This window comes from Rattus norvegicus, chromosome 10 (genome assembly GCF_036323735.1).
Source record: "Rattus norvegicus strain BN/NHsdMcwi chromosome 10, GRCr8, whole genome shotgun sequence".
NCBI classification, from domain to species: Eukaryota; Metazoa; Chordata; class Mammalia; order Rodentia; family Muridae; genus Rattus; species Rattus norvegicus.
Genome location: NC_086028.1, coordinates 65,166,012 through 65,188,402, shown reverse-complemented (window position 1 = coordinate 65,188,402; position 22,391 = coordinate 65,166,012). Strand labels below are relative to the sequence as shown.

General features: G+C 50.5%; 1 protein-coding gene and 3 non-coding genes across 4 annotated transcripts in view; 1 reads left to right on the top strand and 3 right to left on the bottom strand.

Moving 5' to 3' along the window:
* Positions 1–22,391, bottom strand: part of Faul2 (FAU ubiquitin like and ribosomal protein S30 fusion like 2) — a 733,200-nt gene that overhangs the window by 167,530 nt on the left and 543,279 nt on the right. The window lies entirely within an intron of this gene.
* Mir365b (microRNA 365b) lies at positions 4,101–4,186 on the bottom strand. Its single transcript, NR_031952.1, has one exon. It is a non-coding gene; the product is annotated as a microRNA 365b (primary transcript).
* Mir193a (microRNA 193a) lies at positions 17,986–18,097 on the top strand. The gene has a single exon (NR_037325.1). It is a non-coding gene; the product is annotated as a microRNA 193a (primary transcript).
* Positions 18,001–18,086, bottom strand: Mir193 (microRNA 193). Its single transcript, NR_031909.1, has one exon. It is a non-coding gene; the product is annotated as a microRNA 193 (primary transcript).

Below are 22,391 nucleotides of genomic sequence, written 5' to 3'. Positions count from 1 at the left end.
TGCAGCTCAATCAAGAGGCCAAAGAAGCAACTGTCAGAAGTGTCAGCCTTGCAAGATCGACAACCGAAGAGAGTAACTACCATGTAAAGACCCAAATGTCACCTCAGTGTCGGGCAATAGAACTTCAGCTTCCCCATTGAAGGCACGAGTGTTCCCGGCTCAAGGGTCCTCCTGGAAGGGAAAAGGCAGGCAGAAACTGTCAGATCGTGATGTAAAATGGACATTCTATAGAAGACTGCTATAGCTGTCAAATAGGCAACAGGCACAGAGAGACTTCGAGCCTTCCCAAGGGGACTGCCCTTGATTGAACCCAGTGCCTGAGCTCAGAGCTCTTGGTTTGCTTTGTGGCTGGGGTTTGTGGCCCAGGTATAACAAGGCCGCTGAGGGTCACATCCCACCCGCACTGGGAGCTGGCCAGAGCCAATGCTGTGCAATTCCCCCACTGAGGTGCCGGCCGAGTCAGCCTGTATGGCCGTCCCGCTTTCTAGAAAGCAGGCTTCATGGCTACCACTGCCAGGAGTGTGCATTCTGCTGCAGAGGAATAGGTAGAGAAAAGGGTATGAGCCAGACTGAGGAGCAGGAAAGGCCTGTGCCAAGCTGGCCAAGAATGGCTCCATCACCTCCCCCTACCCCCACTCCCTCCAAAGGAAGCCTGAGGGCCTGGCCCAGAGCCCAGAGGCTCCAGGAAAAGTGTTCTCAACTCCCATCCGCCAATTCCACAGCAGGCTGGCTGGCTCTTCAGACCTGCTGGAAAACAGCTACCCACTTCCTGGAGACAACAATGGAGCCTCGGTTATCTCATCGCACCGACGACCAGCTCAGCTCATCCTCAGGCTGTGCTTCCAGACCTGACTTGGCAGAGGAGGAGAGGCAAGTTTGCCAAATACCATGGCACCCCAGTATCAGGGGCTTTCCCTCTACACAGGCCCCAAGCATGACTACGTCCCTTCCTGGCTGTCCCTGAGCAGAGAAGCAGCAGGTAGCAGTCTTAACTCTTGACACCCAAAGGTAGATGACCTGAGCCCAGGCTGTTCCTGTCTGTAAACGGGACTTATTGTGCCTTACCTAGAGCATGGATTAGAGGCAGTGTGACAGTCTGAATGACAACTGAGGGTCGGCCGGTACACTTGCCATCTGGAAGCTAATGGATGTGACCTGCCCTACTGTGAGGTCACCCACTCCCCCTGCCTCTGGATACAATGACCAAGTGGTTGCTATTAAATATTATACCAGGGGGCTGGAGAGATGGCTCAGCGGTTAAAAGCACTTGCCGCTCTTCCAGAGGTCCTGATTTCAGTTTCCAGCACCCATACTGGGCAGCTTACAACCACCTGTCATTCCAATTCCAGAGGAACTTGATGGTCTCTTCTGGCCTCTGTGGGCACCAGCATGCACAGACTGTCCATACGGGCAAACACATACATAAAACATAAAAATACACCATGCCTTATATACTAGCAGTGAACACCATTATTACAGAAGCATCATTCGTCTTGGGAGTCAGAATTAGGGATGTGAATCCCAGCTCTGCCGTTTCCTCCTACTATCCTCAGTAAGTCCCCTGATCACCTTTGCCTGCCAGAGGCAAACAGTCCCATCCTCCAAAGGGCTCTCTTCAGTTCCATCTCAGCCTGTAGCCCACTGGCTGCTTATCAAAACACAAAGGCATGCAAGAAAAGCCAATAGCAGCCCAGGCCTCCACCCCAGGTTCCTCCTGATTCCCGTAACTCTGATCTGGGTTGTATCAACAGACCCCAGAACACAGGCCTTTAACACTCAAGTGATTCAAGGGTCAAAGGGCAGGACAGAGCTGTCAATCAAGGACATCCGCTCCGAGGCTTCCATTCCCTTCAGCAAGATCTGAGTTCCTGGCTGGAAGGCGGTAGTGGTGGACAGCTCCATATCCTCCTTGGGGGGGAAAAAAAAGACGAAAGAAATCCAGGCTCCTGAAGGCTCAGACACATAGCTCACTGGGTGAGAGGCCTGGCTCCCATAAAATGTCTCTCTGGCTCAGTGGATAAAAGTGCTTGCCCTGTGAGACTAATGGAGAGGAGCTCAATCCCCGGAACCCATATGAAGGTGGAAAAAAAACAAAACACCTAACAGAATAATCCATTTTTCTTCTTTTAAAAAGACACCATCGAGATAAACAGCAGCCTGATTCTAGAAGACCCTCGGACAGCCCTCAGACCTCCACGTGTGCACATGGCACGTGTCCTTCCCTACACAAGTCCCCATCCTGTTTTTGTTTTTTTGTTTTGTTTTTTTTTTCCGGAGCTGGGGACCGAACCCAGGGCCTTGTGCTTGCTAGGCAAGCGCTCTACCACTGAGCTAAATCCCCAACCCCCAATCCCCATCCTGTTAATGGGGTGTGGCCAGAAAAAAGTGTGAGAGCCTGGCTCACCACAGACAGTTCAGGGGATGGCTGCTTATGAACCTCACTTTTTCCTCTCATCCAATGCTCGACAGCATCTAAGAGCAACTCTTTCTATGGGGCGGGGGGGGTGCCAGTCCTCAGTTTGCCTTTTAGGAACTAATGCTAGGCAGAGTAGCGTATACCTCTAGTCAGAGGCAGGTAAATCTCTTGGGAGTTCTCCTGGGGTGTGTGTGTGTGCCTATGCATGTGTGTGGGCAAAAGTCCACTTCAGAGTGCCTTCCTCAATCAGTCTATACCTTATTGTTGACAGGGTCTCTTCACTGAACCTGGATTTAGCTAGACTGGGTGGCTGGCCAGGCCCACAGAACGGTCTCTCTCTCCACCTGAGCTCACAGGTGAGCCACCATGTGTCTGGGCTAGAACCTGTGATAAGCACTTTACTGAGCCATCTCCCCAGCCCTGTACTGTTGAAAATGCTTTGGTAAAGAATGAGGACCACGGGAAGGAACAAGGAGGTTTGAGGCAGGGTCAGCCAGGCAAGGGCAGAGGGGCCACAGGGAAGGGCGGTGACTGACGTTAACACTAGTCAGCAAAGCGCTCGGAGCTGATGGAATAGCTGTCTCCCTTGTCCATTTCAAATTCAAGTCTCATTCCACAAAAGCTTTACTCAACCTTCCCCTGCAAGGGTAAGTCCATTCAACCTTTACCCAGCAGGTCACCAGCAGGCAGCTCCTGAACAAATCTGGCCTCTTCAAAGCCGTCCACAGATGGAGGTCTGGCTGGCAGGACAGTCATGGTGGTCCAGCATACACCAAGCACTGAGAGTGTCTCGTCAGACGACGAGTGCTTCCAAGCTGGCTCCTCCTGTTGACCATCCCCTGCTGACGTGAGGTCCTTGAGACACTGAATGGTTTGCTGTAGCAGCCCCGTGATGCTTTATGCTCATCGTCCTCCTGTCTGTCCATCCAAGGGCAAGCCCCCAGCCCAGCCTCAGCTGGTAGACGGACAATTGCTTTGAGACTTGGTGGCACGGCTGTGGCATGGTCATGGTAGGAAAAAAGAGCATATCACAAAATGGCTTCTGTTGAAAAGGCCCAGGGTGTTAGCCAGCACATGTCTACAGTCTCAGAGGTAGGAGGATCAGGAGATCAAGACCAATCTTGGCTACATGAGACCCTGTTTCAAAAATAAATGGGTGGATAGACGGACAGACAGATGGATGGATGAAAAGACATGTATGCTACTTTGCAGCTCCCATCCATACCCAGAGGCCCCCAAGTCAAAATACACATAGGCTGGGGCTGGAAAAGGTAGAGCACAGGCTGAGCACGGAGGTGTCGTCTGGGGTAACGGGGATGGAGGAGAAATGCCCAGCTCCCAGAGAGTCTTCACTTCAAGCTAAAACAAGCTCTGGTCCTCAGGAAACAGGAGTGGGGGAGCCCAGTAAGATGGCTGCCCCTTTCCCTCGTATGAAACAGGGAAACCCAGGAACACATCTTCCCCCCCTACCCCTGCTGACCCTCCCTGAAAAGAAGTCGTGAACACACACCAATTAATGTGTGGGCCACGTGAACTGCTTCAATAACCAGCCCATGCCCACCCCGCTGTATTGGGGGGTGGGGGGGGTGCACCGCAATCTAGGAACAGAAAGGTTCTTTCTTCCATCCTAGAAAGGCCAGACAGGCAAGGGCAGGGTTGGCGGCATGGCTGCCCCGATGCACACTGCAAGAACAATAAGGATTTTTAGGGGCATTATGACTGAGTCAGGAAACACAGCTGCCCCTGAAAGTCCCTCATTTTTCTTGCTGTCCTCGAATGCTCTCCAAGTAAGGTGGTCGGTCATCCAGCCTTGTGAGGTGAAGTAGAACATCGGTCCCTTATCCAAACCTGACCCATCTCCCCGCCCCAGGCAATCAATCCGGAACCCAGCTGGTGCATTCAGCCACAGGGGTCCATGGACTTGAACTAAGAAGCATGGTTCATTTGGCTCCCGGGTGGGACACGCATCCACCCTGCTGCAACTGGTCTTGGGGGCCAAGTGAGGGTCTCAGATCTAATGTGGCTCAAGAAGGAAAAGCGCGGGGGCGGAGGCCAGCCCCGATTCAGACAAGAAGAAAACCAGCCTGGCCTGGAAGCCTAGAGCCAGCAATGCCTCCCCTCTAAGCCCCTGCAGAAGAAAAATATACAGGTGTGACATCAAGAAAGTTGAGACTGTTAGGGAGTTGGGCTCTTTTCTGCTTTTCTAACAGCACCCTTGCCTGGAATACCCTATAAAGAGGGTAGAAGGAACTTTTCCCATCATGATAGCTCACATTAGAAAGCAACCCCCAAGAGAAATCAAGTCAGGCAAAACAGTGTAGGCCGGTCATCCTAGCATTTGGGAAATAGGTACAGGAACAACCTTAGCTACATGGTGAGCTAAAAGCTATCCTGGGCTACGTGAGAAACTACTATCTTAAACAAAATCAGACCCGAAAGCCAGGGGCTGGGGAAATGACTCCATGGTTTGCTGTGTAATCATGAGTACTAGATAAGAGTTCAGAACACAGCATCCATGTAACAGGTCAGATGTCCCACAGACACCTGGAGCTCCAGCTCTGAGGGCTTCTTCTTGCCATCAGGCGTATATACCTGCTCGATCTCTCTCTCTCTCTCTCTCTCTCTCTCTCTCTCTCTCTCTCTCTCTCACACACACACACACACACACACACACACACTCTCTAACAAGACAATGAGATGGCTTCTCTGTCATGGAACCCAGTAGGACTACTAGTGAAGGCATCTAACCATACGTTGTCCATCTCCGTGTAACACAAGCAGCTGTGAGTTGAGAGACAACAGAGGTGGGGTGGAGTGGGTGCTGCTTAAACTTGAGACCAGGCTGGCCCATGGGCTTCTCTGTTGTACCTTGCCCCGCCTTTCACATACAGTCCAGAGCTTCAGGTGGATCTATCCTCCTATGCCCTTCTACTGAAACAGTGAGCAAAGACAGATTTCTAGAATGTTCCATGGTTTGCTTGTGTTTTTCTTTTTAGGTTTAAACCATCAAACTGACTCAGTGGGGAATTGTAAGCTTTGAAAGAGTGCCAGAGTACAGAGGTGTCAGAAAATGGCAAAAAAAAAAGGACCAATAACCGACTTTTTTTTTTTCCTTATAGGAAAATGGAAAAAACAAATCTTTCAAGGCCAGTGAGCGAGATGGCTGGACAAGTAAAAGCACTTGTAGCACAAGTCTGGTGACCTGAATTCAACGCCCAGATTCCACCGTGGAAGGAGACCACACACTACTGAAAACTGCCTTCCTCACGTGTGTCACGGCAAGCATTCTCATCCAGTGTCTCCCTCCCACCATACACATCCTAAAATAAAAATTTTAAAGGATCTTCCAGACTCAGGGGTCTTACTTAGGATCCTTTCAATGGGATGGTTTCACCTGTTTTAGACCTGGGTGAGCCACCTGGCAACAGAGGGTTCACTCACAGCACCAGGTTGTAAAAACCTGGAAGACCTAAACAGACCCCGTTCCACAGAACCTGGTCTTTCACTGAATGCCATTCATCAACAGGACACTCGGTTCCTGGTGCCAGGCCACTCTACCCCACTGACAACTGGGGTGTGACTTGTCTCTGTGGGGCCATGAGCTCTGCCTAACCCAGGAAACTTTCCTCTTAGAGTATAATGGCATCCCTAAGGAAGACAGACTCAAGGCTTTCTCAACGTGTGACTGCAAACTATTTTCCTGCCTGGCTGTCTTTTGGATCTCGTCAATGGGAGTAACAAGCCTTACTTTGTAGGGAAATGTGAGGACAGAAAGAACCCAAGTAGACAAAGTGATTGGCAGATTCAACAAGTACCATCCACTCTATGCCAAGGACTGGGCGAGACTGAGAACTCGTGCCCTCTAAGAGGCCTGGGAAGAGGGGTCGGGTGCCCTACTGTGCCCCAGCACTGATAATACATCTTCCTCCCCAGGCTCCAGGGCCCTCCCTGGCTCAGAAATGAACCCAGCTCCAGTCTTGCCTAACACTTGCCCAGAGCTTCCTGCCCTGACCAAGATCACAGCCACGATCCCCAGATGGTCCCCAAACACTAGGACCTGAGTCACCTGCACCTTTACCATCAGGTCATGCTTTGTCTGCTAAGTGGCCCATCTCCACAGCTGCTGGGCCACCTGCTACACAGGTGTGTCCCCCCCCCCCCCATCACAGGCCACACCAGCTGCCCCCTACTAGCTACATAAGCCTTCTAGGGACTCCACTCCTGCAAGTTTAGGGTTGAGCTTGTGAGACTGGGGTCTACCCATCTCACAGATGGTCTGGTGGACCCCCCCAAATAAAATTGTGTAAAGGATTCAGAATTGTGCCCCCCCCACAGTTTTTTTGTGTAAAGGGCTCAGAATTGTGCTCTTGCTGAAATGGTTCCTTCAACACTGGCTATCAACACCACCCTCCTTCCTGTGCTTCCAGGTTTAGCTCACCTCTTCTGGGTGACCTTTCTTGACCTCAGCCCACGCCTGGACTAGAATATTTTTCTGCTCCACTGCCTCAACACATATCATACTGTGTAACACTCTGCCACCTCACCTGTTGGTCTACCCCATCTGAAAATGGTCCCAGAAGTGCTTTCATCGGTATCTCACGTGCTAGCAGGTCTTCAATCCTCCTTGGCAACAGTCTCCCTGGCAATTCTTGGGAGTCCTTGCCATTTTGGTGCAGGAGCTTGAAACTGAGGTGGGATCTGACCCCTGCCAAGGGTCAAAGGAACACCTTCCTGCTATGCTAGGTGATACGTCTAGGCCTGGCTTTGCTACTAACCACCCAACCCAGTGTCACTAGGCTTCCCAGAGTCCTCACTGTCATCACCACGATGGCATATATTTTTGACTGAATTGGCCCATGATGGGCATATGTTTTTGGCTGAATTGGCCCATGCCTTTCTTCTGGGGCTGATGAGCCACCAAGGCTTACCAGAGAGTTGGAAGGAGTGGAGGTTCCCATCAAACAGAATCCCTAAAATAGCCAGTTACCCACAAAACCATGATGGAAGGAAAAGCCAGCTAGGTATCAGCCCTTGTTTGGAATGTGCTTCAGAGGGAAAGTTATGTACCAGCCCCACCCTAGCTGGAAAGTGGTCCAGGGAGAAGGCGCCAGGCCCAAGGAGTCATGAGGGGAACCTGTCCTACAGAGAGAAGCCACTGGAGCAAGGGCTTGCCCTACAGAGGCCAGGTTTGTGGGTCAGGGGCCAGTTGCCTGCAGGACTTGGTTCTCCTTCCAGTTATCTCAATGAGTCAGTTCCAGGCCAGCAGGCTGTGCGTGGGTCGGAGAACAGAGGCTCTGCTGGATTTCATCCTGGGCTGCACTGAAAAGCCTTTTTGGCCTTTCTAGCCTATGGTGAACAGGCCAGGAGATTTACAAGTCACCCAGCAGAGCCGCTGGCTTTACCATAACCAACCTCTCTCTGCCAGAAATTCTTTTGGTAAGAACATTCACTTTTCAGAGGTTTGGCGCCTCCTCAGCTCCCCCAGCAGTAGCACTATCTGGTTTGTGCTGACGGCTGACACATCATGGGGCACACCTCAGCGTCCAGAGGGTGGAGACCCAGGTGCCCCTCAGTACCACTGGAACTGGGCCTAGATGTACTTTCCACATAAATACATGTATCTGCTCCCAAGACCAGTGCCCACTCCTTCTTCACTCATGCTTGCAGACCAGTGAGTAGCTTACAGAGGGATGTGCCACGCTATCCTGGCCACTCCTTCCACGGGCTACCTAGGGATCCAAACTTCGTGAAGAAGTACTTCCTACCCTGAGCCATCTGTTTCTATAAAACATTAGTAGAGCACAGGCGTGCATTTTCTATGGCTACTACGAGGCCAGCCATGATAACAGAACAAACCAGAGGCACTCCTCAACCTCTATGCGATCCAGTCAATCCCTATCTGAGGCTGATGATACCGTAAGGTGAAATGTGTGTGCCCCACACCCAACCTACTAGGCGTCCTCACTTAGTAATAGCACATTGTGGAGGATGGGCTCTTCCTCTTTTGAGATCGTGGGGTTTGTCTGGAAGCTGCAGCTCATGGCCACGATCCAGCCTCATGAGAGAGATTCACACCACAAACTGTCAGCCCAGAAAAAGGTCAAAACTCTAGGGGCAAGGCTGAGGAGAGGGCTCAGCAGTTTAGAGCCCTAGCTGCTCTTGCAGAAGAACCAGGTTTGGTTCCCAGCACCCAACACGGCAACTCGTAACCTGTAACTTCAGCCCCAGGGGATCTGATGTGCTCTTCTGGCCTCTGTGGTACAAAGTATACACCCAGCACACATGCAGGCAATCACCTATACATACATACATGCATGCATACATACATATATACGTACACATATAAAAAACATTTTTAAAGAACCAAACTTTTTTTTTCTTGTTTTTTTGAGACAGGGTTTCTCTGTGTAAATGTCCTGGCTGTCCTAGAACTTGCTTTGTAGACCAGGATGGCCTTGAACTCAAGAGATCTGCCTGTCTCTTCCTCCTGAGTGCTGGAATTTGCATCACTACAACTGACCAAAAAAAAAAAAAAAAAAAAAGAAGGAAGGAAATGTCTAAGGGTAGATTTTAGTGAATACTTATTGAACCAAGTGATGCAGCTCAGTGGTCCAGACCCTACCTACCTTACTGTATACAATGCCCCGAGTTGGATGAAACAGACAGACAGACACACAGTAAGGTTAGGAAATCCTAAGTTGAACCCCTGTTCAGACAGAGACTTCCTTAGTTATACGACATGACCCTCACCTCATAAAATGTTTATAATTTGAATTAAAAAAAAAAATGCTTCTGCTTGCTCACGCGCAACAGGCACCCCTGGCTCTACACAGAAGACACGTAAGACACGTAAGACACGTAAGCAGAGCCTGCTGAGCGAGCTCGCAAGGCCTATGACAAGCAGCTGGTAGGGCCATGGGGCAAAGCCCAGCCTCGGACACTGGGAAAAGTGTGGCTCTTCGGGCAGCTCGCCTGCAGGCTATGGTAGCCAGAAAAGAACCCTAGAGAGTGGACTCTCCCCAGCTCTGAGCACATCACTGAGGTCGGTCATCTTCACTAAGCGGACACTACAATAAGAGCACTCTCTTACCCAGTCTCTCAGGCCAGATGTGCTCATGACCGGTCCAGGTTTTAGACTGGAACGTGGCACCCCCACTATGCATTATGCAGCACCCCAGTGGGGCAGCAACTGTAATCAAATGTGTTATTGCCTCTGCACTGAGACTTACGAACACCCATCCCCCCCCCCACGAGAAATACAGACTAAGAGTCTCAGGTCGGTTTGGTTCAATTTTTCCTAAGATTTAGTTACAAACACTGAAACTTGGGGTTTTTCAAAGTTCTGTGGGGTTCAGAATTTGGGAGATAGGGCCGCTGTGTCTCCATTTCACGTTCCCAGCCTTGGCTGGGCAGTACTCTGACCCTGACCAGATGGCCTTTGCTGCAAGTAGACACAGGAAAGCAAACACAAGACACTCAGTAACGACACACTGTTGAGTACACACCACCAGACATCTTTTCCATCCAAAAAACCCAGCTTCTACCATGGCTTAAAATGGAGACAGCTGCAGTTAGCATTATCAGAGGTAGTAGAGCCATGAATGAATAGCTCCTGTACTCAGTGTATGTAGACAAGGACAAACTCCCCCGGTCACTGCTGCTGTCTGAGGGGCAGGTGTGATGGGTGGGGTTTATCAGGAGCAGAGGAGCGAGCCGGTGGGAGCTGAAACTTTAAAGACCCCATTCTTGGTTTTCCCTTGTGTCCTTCAGAGCCTCCCTGTGGCCAAAGTTCCATTTGGAAACCTAAAATGATTTCTCTCATCACAACTTCCTAGAAGCTAATTAGAAAAAAAAAATGTGCTAATTGGATAATCTGGTTTCAGATGTTCTAATTATACTCCTTGGTGGGAAGGGTATAAAATATAATAAAAATATAAAATATAACAGGAATTCTTCCAAAAGTATAAAATACCCAGTGAGCCTAAGGTATAAATGTCCAAAAATAATCTTAAAGGAGATTAAGAATTTTAATCTTAAATAGATTAAAGGCGTGTGCACACACCTTTAGGGCAAAGAACAAATCACAGGAGTTAGTTTTCTCCTTCCACCTTGTGGGTCCTGGTCTTTGAACTCAGGTCCTCAGGCTTAACAGCAAGCACCTTTACCTGCTGATCCATTTTGTCAGCCCAAACTAAGAATCTTTATTGTAATTCGTCCCATTATACAATGACAACCCATCTCGTAGAAAAAGCACAGCACTTCCCCACTATAGGACGTCTGAAGAGACTGTGGGGGTGGCTCCCACCCGACCTGGAATTAAATGAATTTTCTCTGTTTCATGCAACCCAGTTTCAGCATCCTGAAATGTCAGGCCCTCTTTCTTAAGACTACTCCTACGAGTGACTGACTACCAGCAATTTCCTCATCGCCCGAGATTTCTAAACCCCAAATTGGGAAAGAAGTTCTTGATTCCACTGGTGATTTCTACCTCACCCTGGCACTGGGCAGATCTGTGGGAGTAATTTTACTCCCTGATTGGGAAACACTTGGGTCTGGCTGAGAACCGCTCTGGGGACAAGATGGCAAGGGAGATAGCGGGTGTAGGGGACTGGGAGGAAGTAGGTGGGGGTCTGCCCGGGAGAGCATACCCTTCAAACACCATGTACTGGGTCAGATGTCCTGTTATCGTTGGCAGAGGCCTGGCACAGCTGCCTGACAGACCCACTGCTGCTGGGGACCTACAGGCCATATTTACTCAAGGCTGGCTGCCCCAGCCACCTGCTGCAGTAGGGCTTACAGCCCGGCGGGACGGTGAAGGTTCATTGGGGCATTACAGAAAGAAAAGGGCACCTTCTCTAGCTCTCCACAGCACACGTGTTCACTGGGCAAATATGGACATTGAAGGGGTAACCTGAGGCTCACATGCACTTGGGTCAGCGACATGGGATAGCCCAGAGCAACAGGATGGGAGTGCCCAGGGCCAGGCCCAATAGTTTCACTTTCTGGGTTTTAAACCTAAGTCACCTCTCACCCTGAAGGGAGAAAGCATCTTTGAATGAAAAGAGAGAAAAAAATCCTCAAAGACATTCAACAATGTCCTGCCTCACTTTTTTCTTTCTTGCTGGAGACACTGTTTCTCTCTGAAGACACGGACAGACTTTGGTGAAAAAAACTCCACATACGTAACTTCAGTCCCCTGGGCTGCTGGCCTCTAATATGATTACACATTAAATGCAATAAATGGAGCAAAGTGGTATTATTTTTCTGGGAAAAACCAACATCATAAAAGAGTCTTTATTGAATCAGAGGCCCATGAACTGTTCTCTTGCCTAATTATGGCTCCAAGTGAATGAGGCTGGGTTTCCAGGCAGGGCTCTCACAAGTCTCCAGCCCAAAGAGCAATGGGATATTTGTCACAACTTGTCTAATTACAACAAAATCCACCAAGAGGACAGACGAGGAGAATGCCAGGGGGAGGCTGGCAGCAGCCCCTCCCCCCACCGGGAGCTGGCGTGGAGAGGCTGGTTTTCTACCTACTTCTATTTTCAGAGGCTGACCCCTGTTCCACTCCTACCCCTCACATCCAAGCTAGGATCCCAAGACCCCTTTCCTAGCATTCCAGCTCTGCCCTTCCAAGCCTATGTCTATAGAAACATAGAAACATGGTAGAAACAGGTCTTTTGCCAGATGTTTCAACACTCGAAATCTGGCTGAGGTCACTGTGAGTGTGCGCATGTGCGATCTCGGACCTGGCCAAAGAGGAGCACTTTTGGTCACCAGATTCAGGAAGAGTGGAGGTGTCCTAGCATCTGGGAAGGGAAGGCTCGCCCTCCACAGCAACCAGGTAGAGCTAGTGGTCTGCTGGCTTCTCGCAGACATGGAGGGGTCTGGCCAGGACTCCTAACATTCTGCTTGTACTTAAGTCCTGGTTACGGGTGTCTGCTGCTCTCAAACTTCCAAGAGCAACAGTGAGCTCCAGGCCAGCCAAGGTTACACAGTGAGACCCTGTCCCAAGCAAACAAAAACAAAACTGTCCCAAAGCAAAGACGTATTCTCTTCCTGCCTCTATGCACTAGAGCCCTTAACAGTCAGGTCAGGAGCAAGGGGCCTGACCCTCCCACGGACCTGTCTCCTCCAACTGTCTCCAGTAGTGATCCTAGGACTCCTCTGGAAAAGTGGGTGCTTCCCTGGTTGCAGGGAAATCTCTCTGGCAAAGGCTTTTCTTCCAGAGGTTTCTCTGCAGAGATCAGGTCAGCAAGCAGGCTTGCCAGCCTCTGGCTGTCCTATCGTGACCTTACCAGAGTTTGCTCATTGGCCCCACAAGCCCAGGGGTGAACTCTGGTATCACTTGGGAACAGTTCCCTGTGTCCTACCCTCCACCTTGTGCCTGGCATTCCCACAGGCATTTCTGTTCGTTTTTTTCATAATGGCCCACAAAGCAGGTTTGGATGGAGTTGGAAAGCTGAGTCTTGGCAAGTATTACCAGCCCGATCCAGCCGGTGTCTATAATGACCAAGCTCTCAAATCTAGTCAGTCGGTGCCTTCTCCTCAGAACTCTCTGCAGCAGCAGAGCAGGTCGTGACAGCCCTCTGGAAAGCAAGATGCTACCAGCAAGTGGACACCATGCCCTTTCTGTTTTCAGAGGATCAAGAAGAAAAAAGGAAAAGGTGGAGGACTTTTTAAAAACTGTTGGTATTGGTGTGTGTGTGCGCACACACATGTGGAAAATGCAGGTGTGTCCATGCCCCCAGCACACACATGGAGGTCAGAGGACACCATTCGGTAGTCAATTCTCTCCTTCTACTATGGGTTCACAGGATTAAAACTCAGATGTCAGCCAAGCCCAGCAGTGATTTTACCCGGTGAGCCATCTTGCCCATCCTTATGCGTGTGCTTTGGAGACTGGTATTTTAGCTTCTAAGGAAGAGAAGCCAGTGCTTCCCCAGTGAGAGGAAGCAGTTCGCAGGAGCATGGACCCCAAAGTCTTCCTAAATCCACACTTTACAGCTACACAACTCGCACACCCCTCCCACTCTTCCGCACACAGCCCATCCCCCTATCCTCTGCCATGTTCTCTCTCAGGAGAGCTGAGACTACAAGGGGGTAGAGTATATTTGGTCCAGTTCCTACTGAGCAGAGAGGGCACTTTCAGGCTCCAGGATGGCAGAGCTGAAATCAAAGTCACAGGACAGCTGGTTCCACAGGGTACCTTCATTTCCTCAGTCCTCCTGGGGACTGGCTTCACAGTGATTTCCAAATTCCCCAGTTGCCCAGATCAAGCCAAAAGGAGGGAGGGCACACCCATATTGGGTGAGAAGTCGTCCACCCGCTCGTTCTGTATGCTCAGGGCCAGTTAAGGCAACTAGAGACTTTAGCACTAAAGATGACGGTTAATGCCTTAGAACTTCTAAATAAAAGCATTACTGTGCCATAAGAAAGTATAGGCTTGGGCTGGAGAGATGGTCAGTGGTTAAGAGCACTGACTGCTCTTCCAGAGGTCCTGAGTTCAATTCCCAGCAACTACATGGTGGCTTGCAACCATCTGAAATAAAGTCTGATACTCTCTTCTGGTGTGTCTGAAGACAGCTACAGTGTATCCATATACATTAAATAAATAAGTCTTTATAATAAAAAGAAAAAAAGAAAGAAAGAATAGACTCGTGATGTTCTGATTTCCCCCCAATCTGATATAATCTCAGCTTTAAAAACAAAACAGGGGGTTGGGGATTTAGCTCGGTGGTAGAGCGCTTGCCTAGCAAGTGCAAGGCCCTGGGTTCGGTCCCCAGCTCCAAAAAAATTAATTAATTAATTAAAAAATAAAAAAAATAGCAAACTATTTTGTTCCCCTATAGAGTACGCTGAACTTGTCACTAAGCCAGCCTGGAGCCACCAGGGAAATTGCGATGTCTTTCCTGGAACTTCTCATGACTTGTACTGGGGTCAGAGGTAGAGGGGTCTTCAGGCTGTCCAGGGTGTGACTCTAGAGAACAGTGTGAAGTGGCCACCGCACATCCACAAGCCAGGGTTCCTTTGAGGTCTGCACTGGCTAATTCAGACCTCCTGTGCTATAGCCCAGCCTGGCTGGCTCCCCACCTGAGAGCTACACCCAGAAGGCCAGGGAATTGACTGGGAGACCCTGGGAGAGGCACCTCCACCCTTCCCCTCATGTGCTCTCAGGGTTGTCAGAAAAGCCAGTGTGAGCAGTGGGGGAACCGACCAGCTTTCCCACAGATGCTCCGGGAACCACTAAATAGCAAAAAAAAACAGCGTCAAGAAGACGCTTGAGCTAAAGTCCTCTGATATACCAAGCCTGATAATTTGATTTTGATCTTTGGGATCTACATGTGGTAGAAAGTATACATGCATATACATATAGATAGATAGATAAATAAATAAACAAAATATGCTAAACATTTCTAAAAGAGCAAAGGAGCAAGCCTAAGGCAGGAGAAGGGCTCCAGATATTACCACCAGCTTTTGACCACGAAGCCACCATTCCTGGTGTACCTCCCCAAGAATGCTAAATAACTTCTCCAAGGCCATATGTGTCAGCAAACAACAGTCAGCATGGGAGCCTGCCAGACTCAAAAGTGTAAGGTCTCAATCACACTGTATCCTTCTCAACCAACGGATATAAACATGGAGATTCAAAATACGAGTGGGCAACATGGCCATACCACATGTTACCATACCACCAAGAACACACCCAAACTCACAGTATGTGTGTGTGTGTGTGTGTGTGTGTGTGTGTGTGTGTGTGTGTAAAACGGACCTCTCATGGGAGAGCTGTTAGGTTGTGCCAGCCACTGTACACATTTTAAAATATCAACCTCATCATTCCCTCCCAAAGTTGAAATCATAACACCCTTGATTCACAAAGGAGAAATTGGAGAACAGTCAAGTCACGTAGCCAAGGGCACCCTGCCTACAGAGGGATCAGAACTGGAGTCCCAACACACCCAAACCCACCATGTGCCTTGGTGGCCTTCGGAAATTAAAATGACACCTCTCTCCTGCCATAACGTTCTTTTAGGGACTGGTCTGGAGCTCTGTGCTTTTGTGCAAAAGTCCTGACACTAGCCAAATATTTACCAGCCTTCCAGAGGGCAGCAGAGCAGCCAGAGAGGGGGAATCAACCCAACGAGGTAGTGAGGGCCAAGCAGTCGCTAGATAAAGGGGGTGCCGGTGTGGGGGCAGAAGCCACTACCCTGGAAAATTTGACAGCTTCCCTTTGGACAAAGAGGCAGTGGAGAAAGCCCAGGAAGACACTCAAGAGGCCAGCAGAACAGGCAGCAATGAAAGACGGGAACATTTCTAAGTATTAGCCTTCTCCGGCTGTCAGTCATGGGCACCGGCTGTCCTTCCTAGCACCCACAGAGCAGCTCACAATCATCTGTAACTCCAGACACACCCTCTCCTGGCCTCCTCGGGCACCAGGCATGCATGTGATGCGGACATACATGTGGACAAGACACCTATGCACGTAAGATAAATAGAAAATCGCAGCTTCCAAAGTTGCCGGAACTTGAAGGCAGAGAGCAGAGGACTAGCTTCTCCCAACATTACCTTTTATCATTCCTATCCTGCTAGGCAAAAACTCATCTTTAATCTTTAATAAGTTGAGATTTTATTTAAAAAAAAAAAAAAAAACCTAGGAGGGCGAGGTTAATTATTCACAGGGTTGCAATTTACTTAAGAGCTGAGGGAATAAGTGTTTCCTCCCAGTAAGCAGTACCTGAATTCACACGGGTCTCCCTGGAGGTCTGGCTAAAACCCTTCTCCTCCCTCCTGCCTCCTTCCCACCTTGCCTTTAACTGCTTCCTGAAGAAGGTTCCAGCACAAACAAGCCTGGCCATCCAGTCACATCCTCTTGAGAATCCTTAAGGTGCCCATCTTCCAAGGATGGACAGGGTAAGGTGCTGGGGCCAGGAAGGAGGTGTCTGCCAGGAACCACAGAAGAGCCGCAAAGTCCTCAACCCAGGCACTTGCTTTTGCTAAATGCATTTGCTTATTTAAAAGCAGAAATCAGCCCAGCCTAGAGCCTATCTCAGCAAGTATTTCTTTCTTCCTTCCTTTCTTTCTTAAAAAAGAAAAGGAAAATCAAACCATTCACTTCCCCTAAAGCAATGAAGGACCAAATCATTACCTTAAAAAAAATAATCCTAACACCTGGCCACAGCCATGGCCTGACTAGGAACTGCAGGCCCTGGATGCTGGGCGCTCCTGATTCCCAGTGACTTATGTCCCAGATTCCAAAGTTTGGCCCCCTCCAGGGTGGGTGCAAAGCAGCCAGTTCTGCAAGCTTTTCTTGTATCACACGACTCCAGCTCGCTTCTGTGGATGGTTTATGACCACAAAACACTATGGAGATTTCCACCTCATTTACTTTTCGATACTGATGTTGGGGGCAGGGATAGCAGGACAAGTTGTTTTTTCCAGCCTGAATCTGCACCCCAAAGAAAGCATTTTTCTTAATTAGGAATAAGGCCTCCAGAAGCGCTCGCAATCCACTCCCTAAACAGTTTCGTCTCAAAATGGGAATCTGTCAAGAAGGTAGGAAATCTATACCGTGGTCAAAGAAAACTTTTTTTCCTACTCTTCAGGCAACCGCATACTCCTTCAACTGGCCCACTGGCCCAACCCTGCATTTCGGAGACTTCTCTCCACACCTGGCTCCCTCTCCTGTTCCTACTGCTACATGCCAGCGAGGGACAGGGACCGCAGCCTGGGAGTGATTATTACAGGGACTACTTTACATGTGGTCCCTAAGCATGGGGAGCCGGTGGGGGAAATACAACTCTGTACAAAGTGGTGGGTCAACCTGGTTTCTCCTTCTCCAGCCTCCAAGCTTCTAGAAACCTCTCTCATTTTCTAATGCCAGGAAGAAGGGGGCCAGAGGTGCCCTATTGGTCAGCTTGCCTTTCACACACAGAGTTCAAGACTTCTAAGTGCATGCTCCTAAACATTTTTTTCAAACCGGCCAAGAAAGCCACACAACACAAAATGACAAAAGAGACCAAGTTCAGGAACTCGAGATTTGAAGGCTTTGTGTGGAACTTTGTGTGGCGGTGGTTGGGGGCGGGGGGAGGTAGTAGGCAAAGTTTTAAGAGCAATAGAACTTATGGGAAAGGGGGCTTTTTTTTTTTCAGCATAAAACTTGGTGGGGGTCAGTAATGAGTTATGAAAGGGATCAAAAGACTAGTTAGAGAAGTGTCCACAGACTCCATTTAAGACATGGAGTTGGGAGGCATGGGTTCCGCACCGATGCCTCCCCAGGAGCAAGTCCAGAAATCAGGCTCTGTCTTTCCCACCCCCAAGCTCAAGGTTGGCGCCATACAGCAAGGCAGGCCCGTCCAGAAGAAAAAAGCCCTTTCTCCCCCGACCCCAAGACATTAAACACGTTGCCGTTCTCTGCCGAAGCAAGAGATTCCCCCCAAACCGCACAGACATCCCGAGGCTCACACCTTTCCAGTCAGTTCCACTCCGGTTGACATGGGAGGTGGGGGCCCAGCCGGAGCGCACGAGGACCAAGAAAGGGTGGGCTTGGGGGGGGGGGCGAGGAGCGTGGAGAAAATGCCGGTCCTGGGAGCCGAGGACTGGGACTTTGTAGGCCAGTTGAACTGACACCCTCATCTTGCCCGCAAAGACCCAGCTCTCAGCTCCCGTCCGCCTTGGAGTTCGGGATGCCGTGCGCCCCCCGACGGGCTGCCCGGGGCATGAGTCCAGCCGCCCGCTCTCGGCACTTCCGAGGTTTAGGAACAGTTTCGCAAAGAAGCCACCTGCCCCTCCCGGCCTCCGCCCCGAGGTCTCCGAAACCAGCCCTCGAAGGGTTACACGACGCGCAGCACACGCGGCCAGAGAGGCAGTGCAGGGGACGCCGCAAGTGAGCACCCCCGGCCACCCTCCACCCCATATTTATAACCGAGCGCAAGGGCTGCATGCCGAGAAACTTCCCGGCGCCCACACGCCGTGCCCGCGAGGCCCAGCTGTGTGCCGCCCGGTTACCTGCGCTCAGCCCGGCGAGGCGGGACCGAGCCCCGGCGACCCAGGCTGCTTCCTCCCGCACCGCGGCCGCAGCCGGGGCAGCGTACCCCGATGTTCCTGCACCTTCGTGCGCTCTCAGCCGAGAGTCCCCAGCCTCTCCAGACCTGCTCCGAGATCTGGGGATCGCCGCAGGGCCCCCGCCAGGCCGTGGAGGATATGTGCACTGCTGCGGGACCCCTCGAAAGTTGCGGGGTTCCTCTCGCTTGCTCTCTCGGCGCGATCTGGCTCCACGTGCTGGTGACACATCAGGAAGGCTGCGCGCCCCGCGGCTCCCGGAGGACCGACAAGGCCAGCGCCCGCCCAGCACAGCCTCCTGGAGCCCAGCCGACCGCGCTCCGCCCTCCGCCCGCCCCTCGCCGGCGCCGCCCCCGGCCGAGACGCCCGCTCGCGCTCACAACCGGGGCGGAAAGACCCTGCGGGGAGTGGGGTGGGGTGTCCCTCTCCAGAGTCGCCTCGGGCAGAGGATCTGGGCTGCCCGAGTCGACAGTCTCAAGTCCCTTCCACCCAGTCACGCAGCCCTTCCCGCCCGCCAAGCCTCTGTAATTTTCCCTTTTCCTCCTCTGACCGGTCCGATCCGCTGCCAGGGCTTCCTACGGCGAAGACCGGCGCCGGGAGCCCCCTGCCGGCCACCCTGCTCTCGGGTCTCACGCCGGTCGCAGAGCAGCGCCCTGCAGCGGGCCTCGACCTCCCCACCAGCAACCTAGGCCAGGCTTGCCATTGAGGGCTTCGTGGCAACCCCAGGAGATGAGACCTTTAAAGTACTCAGTGTAGTTCCCGGGGAGAGAACCTCTTGAAAACTTGGGTTCTTTTAAGGGTGGGACAGAGAAGCTACAATACAGACAGGAGCAACCGAAAACTGTAGAGGCGAAGACCTAACCCACTACCTGTTTCTCTTTCTCCTTCCTCTCTGCGAGCGCGCGAAGGGTTAATTGGATGTAGACCATCCACGGACTTCTACCAAAATAAATCAGGGGAAGATTGATTCCAGGGGCTATGGAGAAGTCCAAATAACCACCAAGACTGAGTTCCCTAACCACCTTCAGGTGGAAGCTTGCAGTCATTAAACTATCGTGAGACACTTCTGCTATTAGATAACTGGCTACATTCCTATCTCCTCGTTCCAGGCCCTACTATCCAATGCATGCTTTAAATCCTGTGGTGGGGCTGAGCGTTTTCTCTGCATGTGGCACCGAGATTTCTCATTTAGGAACAGACAGATGCTCTGAGGCAGGTGCTTGAGGGCAAAAGGCTCCACGATGGGTGCAGGCTTCAGGCTTCTGTAATCCCTACGATTTCAGAGCCCGGAGTAGAATGGAGAATACCCCAGCATGGCTGGTGATGCTGCCTGGGGTTCCCCCCCCGCACCCCCACCCGTTTTATTGCTGTCTGACAAACCCTTTGGATCTGTGAGATTCAGGAGCCCAGAGGAGCCAGTGTCCTGGGGGGATAAAAGAGCAAGGATGTAATGGGTTTACCCAGGCACTGAATCCAGAGAAGCTCTCCAGAGATTAAGATTTCCTACTTGCCCCCACCCCTGCTATCCCCCTGCCCACATCAAAGGACATGGCTGGGTGGGGGGCTAATCCCATCAATTGAATCAAAGGTGGACAAGAAAGGAAATTCTGCAAATTTGGGGTAGGTTGCAAGGCCACATTACACAGGAGAAGGATGGTTGCTAGGGCTCTGGCCTTCTCCTCACGTGACAGGCCCCTCCTCTCCATCACCAGCTAGTCCATAAACAGAATCCCTTGCTTCTTGGGGTGGCCCTGTAGGCAGAGGGAGCACAGGAATTGGTCAAGCCAGACAGTAGGACTGGTCCTGCCTCCAGGGTCAGAAAGAGACTCAGAGAAGGTAGGAATCCCTGAAAGGTCATCACGGTCTGTTGGCCGTGTTGCAAGGGCTCCTGATGCCCCAGCACCTCCCAAGGCAGCTGCTCATGTAGGATACAGATAGGAAGGAGCATTTCCCAAACCTTGGGAGGTTAGTAAAAAAACAACAAAACAAAACAGCCCTGAGAGTGTCAGTAAAAGAAAAAGCAGCAAAACAGTTTAAAATCTAATAGTTTTTAAGTACTGCTGTCACCTGGTGTCCAGAGAGAGCCAAGAATCTCAAAGAACCTGTGGCCATAGGTAGCATGGGGTTCCCCACTCCACACACACACACAGAGCCTTCATATCTAGCAAATTACCTTGATGTCTTCTCTTGGCCCAGATAATTTTATGAGGGAACGGACCGTTTACCACAGGAAACCTCACTAGGATTATTAGGTTTGTCCACAGGTAGAACCTGTTTCACTTCACGAAGACTTTCACATGTAATTTCCTCCCCGAAGGCCTCAGTTTCCACACCGGCAAGTTGAGAAGTATTCTCCTCTGTGACTTCTCCCAGCTTGACTGGACGCAGCTGCAGGGAGGGAAAGGTCATTAGCACTGACTGCTACTTGATTTTGCTGACCTTTGTTCACACAATATTGCTGCTGACCTGGGGTATAGTCACCCTACTTTGGAGTCTCTGAATGACTTTCTATGGGCAGAGTAAGTGTTTGGAAGGTCCCAGCGTCCTTGGTTGAGGGCCAAGCCTGGGGCCAGAGTTCCACATGTCTCTTTTTTGCTCTGCCATTTAGAATAGATTTTTTTTAAAAAATGGCATTGGAAATGGAACCAAGGGTCTCACTCAAGGTTGGCAAGTGCTCTAGCACTGAGTTATGTCTTCAGCTCTTAAAACATTTTTTAGAGACAAGGTCTAAGTAAATTCCATAGGCTGGCTTTGAGCATTTTTCTGTAGCCCGGGTAGTCTTGAACATTTAATCTTCCTGCTTCAGTTTCCTGAGTAATTGGGATTACAAGCCTGTGCCACTAGTCTCCTGGAGGCCTGGCTCGATTGCTGTTTTTATTAAGCCTCCTTCCCCACCCCAACCCCACCCCAAGTGTGTGTGTGTGTGTGTGTGTGTGTGTGTGTGTGTGTGTGTGTGTTGGTCAGTGTGACCTATTACTTTTTTAGGAAGGTCATACAACTCCCCACAAGGCCATCTTCCATCAAAGCTACCTGGTCTAAAGTCCAGTTCACATCCCACGATGGGAGGAGGAGTGGCTTTGCCCGTCCACACCTGCTTCCCAGTTTTCCCAAGCATAGGACAAAAGCCTGTGTCTAGGCCTCTGGGGAATGCAGCCTTTGACAGTGTGTCTGCATCTCCTCTTTGGATAGTGTGACTGATTCTGGTGATTTGAGGAACTACCTAGTTTTCCTGTTGTGAAGAGTTGCCTTTTAGACTAATATAGTGCTTGCTTGGCCCACAACCAGCAAAGGGATAGATGCAAAAGTCAAGTAACAGGAGAGTGAGCTTTTCTAAGAAATTTCTGCTCATAATGTGGGGAGCTAAATCTGGGGGCTGGAGATGGAGTCCAGGGGGTAGGCTTGTCAAGCATGCACAAAAGATTGATCCCCAGTCCCATATAAAACCATCTGCGGTGCTGCTATGCATCCATAATCCCAGTACTGGGGAGGTGGAGACAAGGAAGGTCATGAGTTCAAGGTCAGCCTCAGGTTCAAGGATAACTTGGGATACAGGAGTCTCTGACTCAAAAAGTAACCACAAAGGACTTTGGGTAACCCTGACACAATCCTCTTCTCTTGTCATTTCTGAGGCTGTGAAATGACCTGATTGGCTGATGGCTCAAGAATGGGCTTGGCCCTTCAGAGTCTACTACCAAAGCCATCTATAAAGAATAATTATATCATTACTCAAAAATATATTTGTCCTGTAGGTTGTGAGGGGTGTACCAAAGGGGAGGAAAGGTACCTCTGCCTCCTTACACAAATGACTCTAGTATTTCCAGATCAAAGACAAGCATGATGGCAAAATCCTGTGGCGGGAACTGAAGGAGGTGGGAGAAAAATTCCACTGGTTGACGACTCCTAAAAGATTCATCTA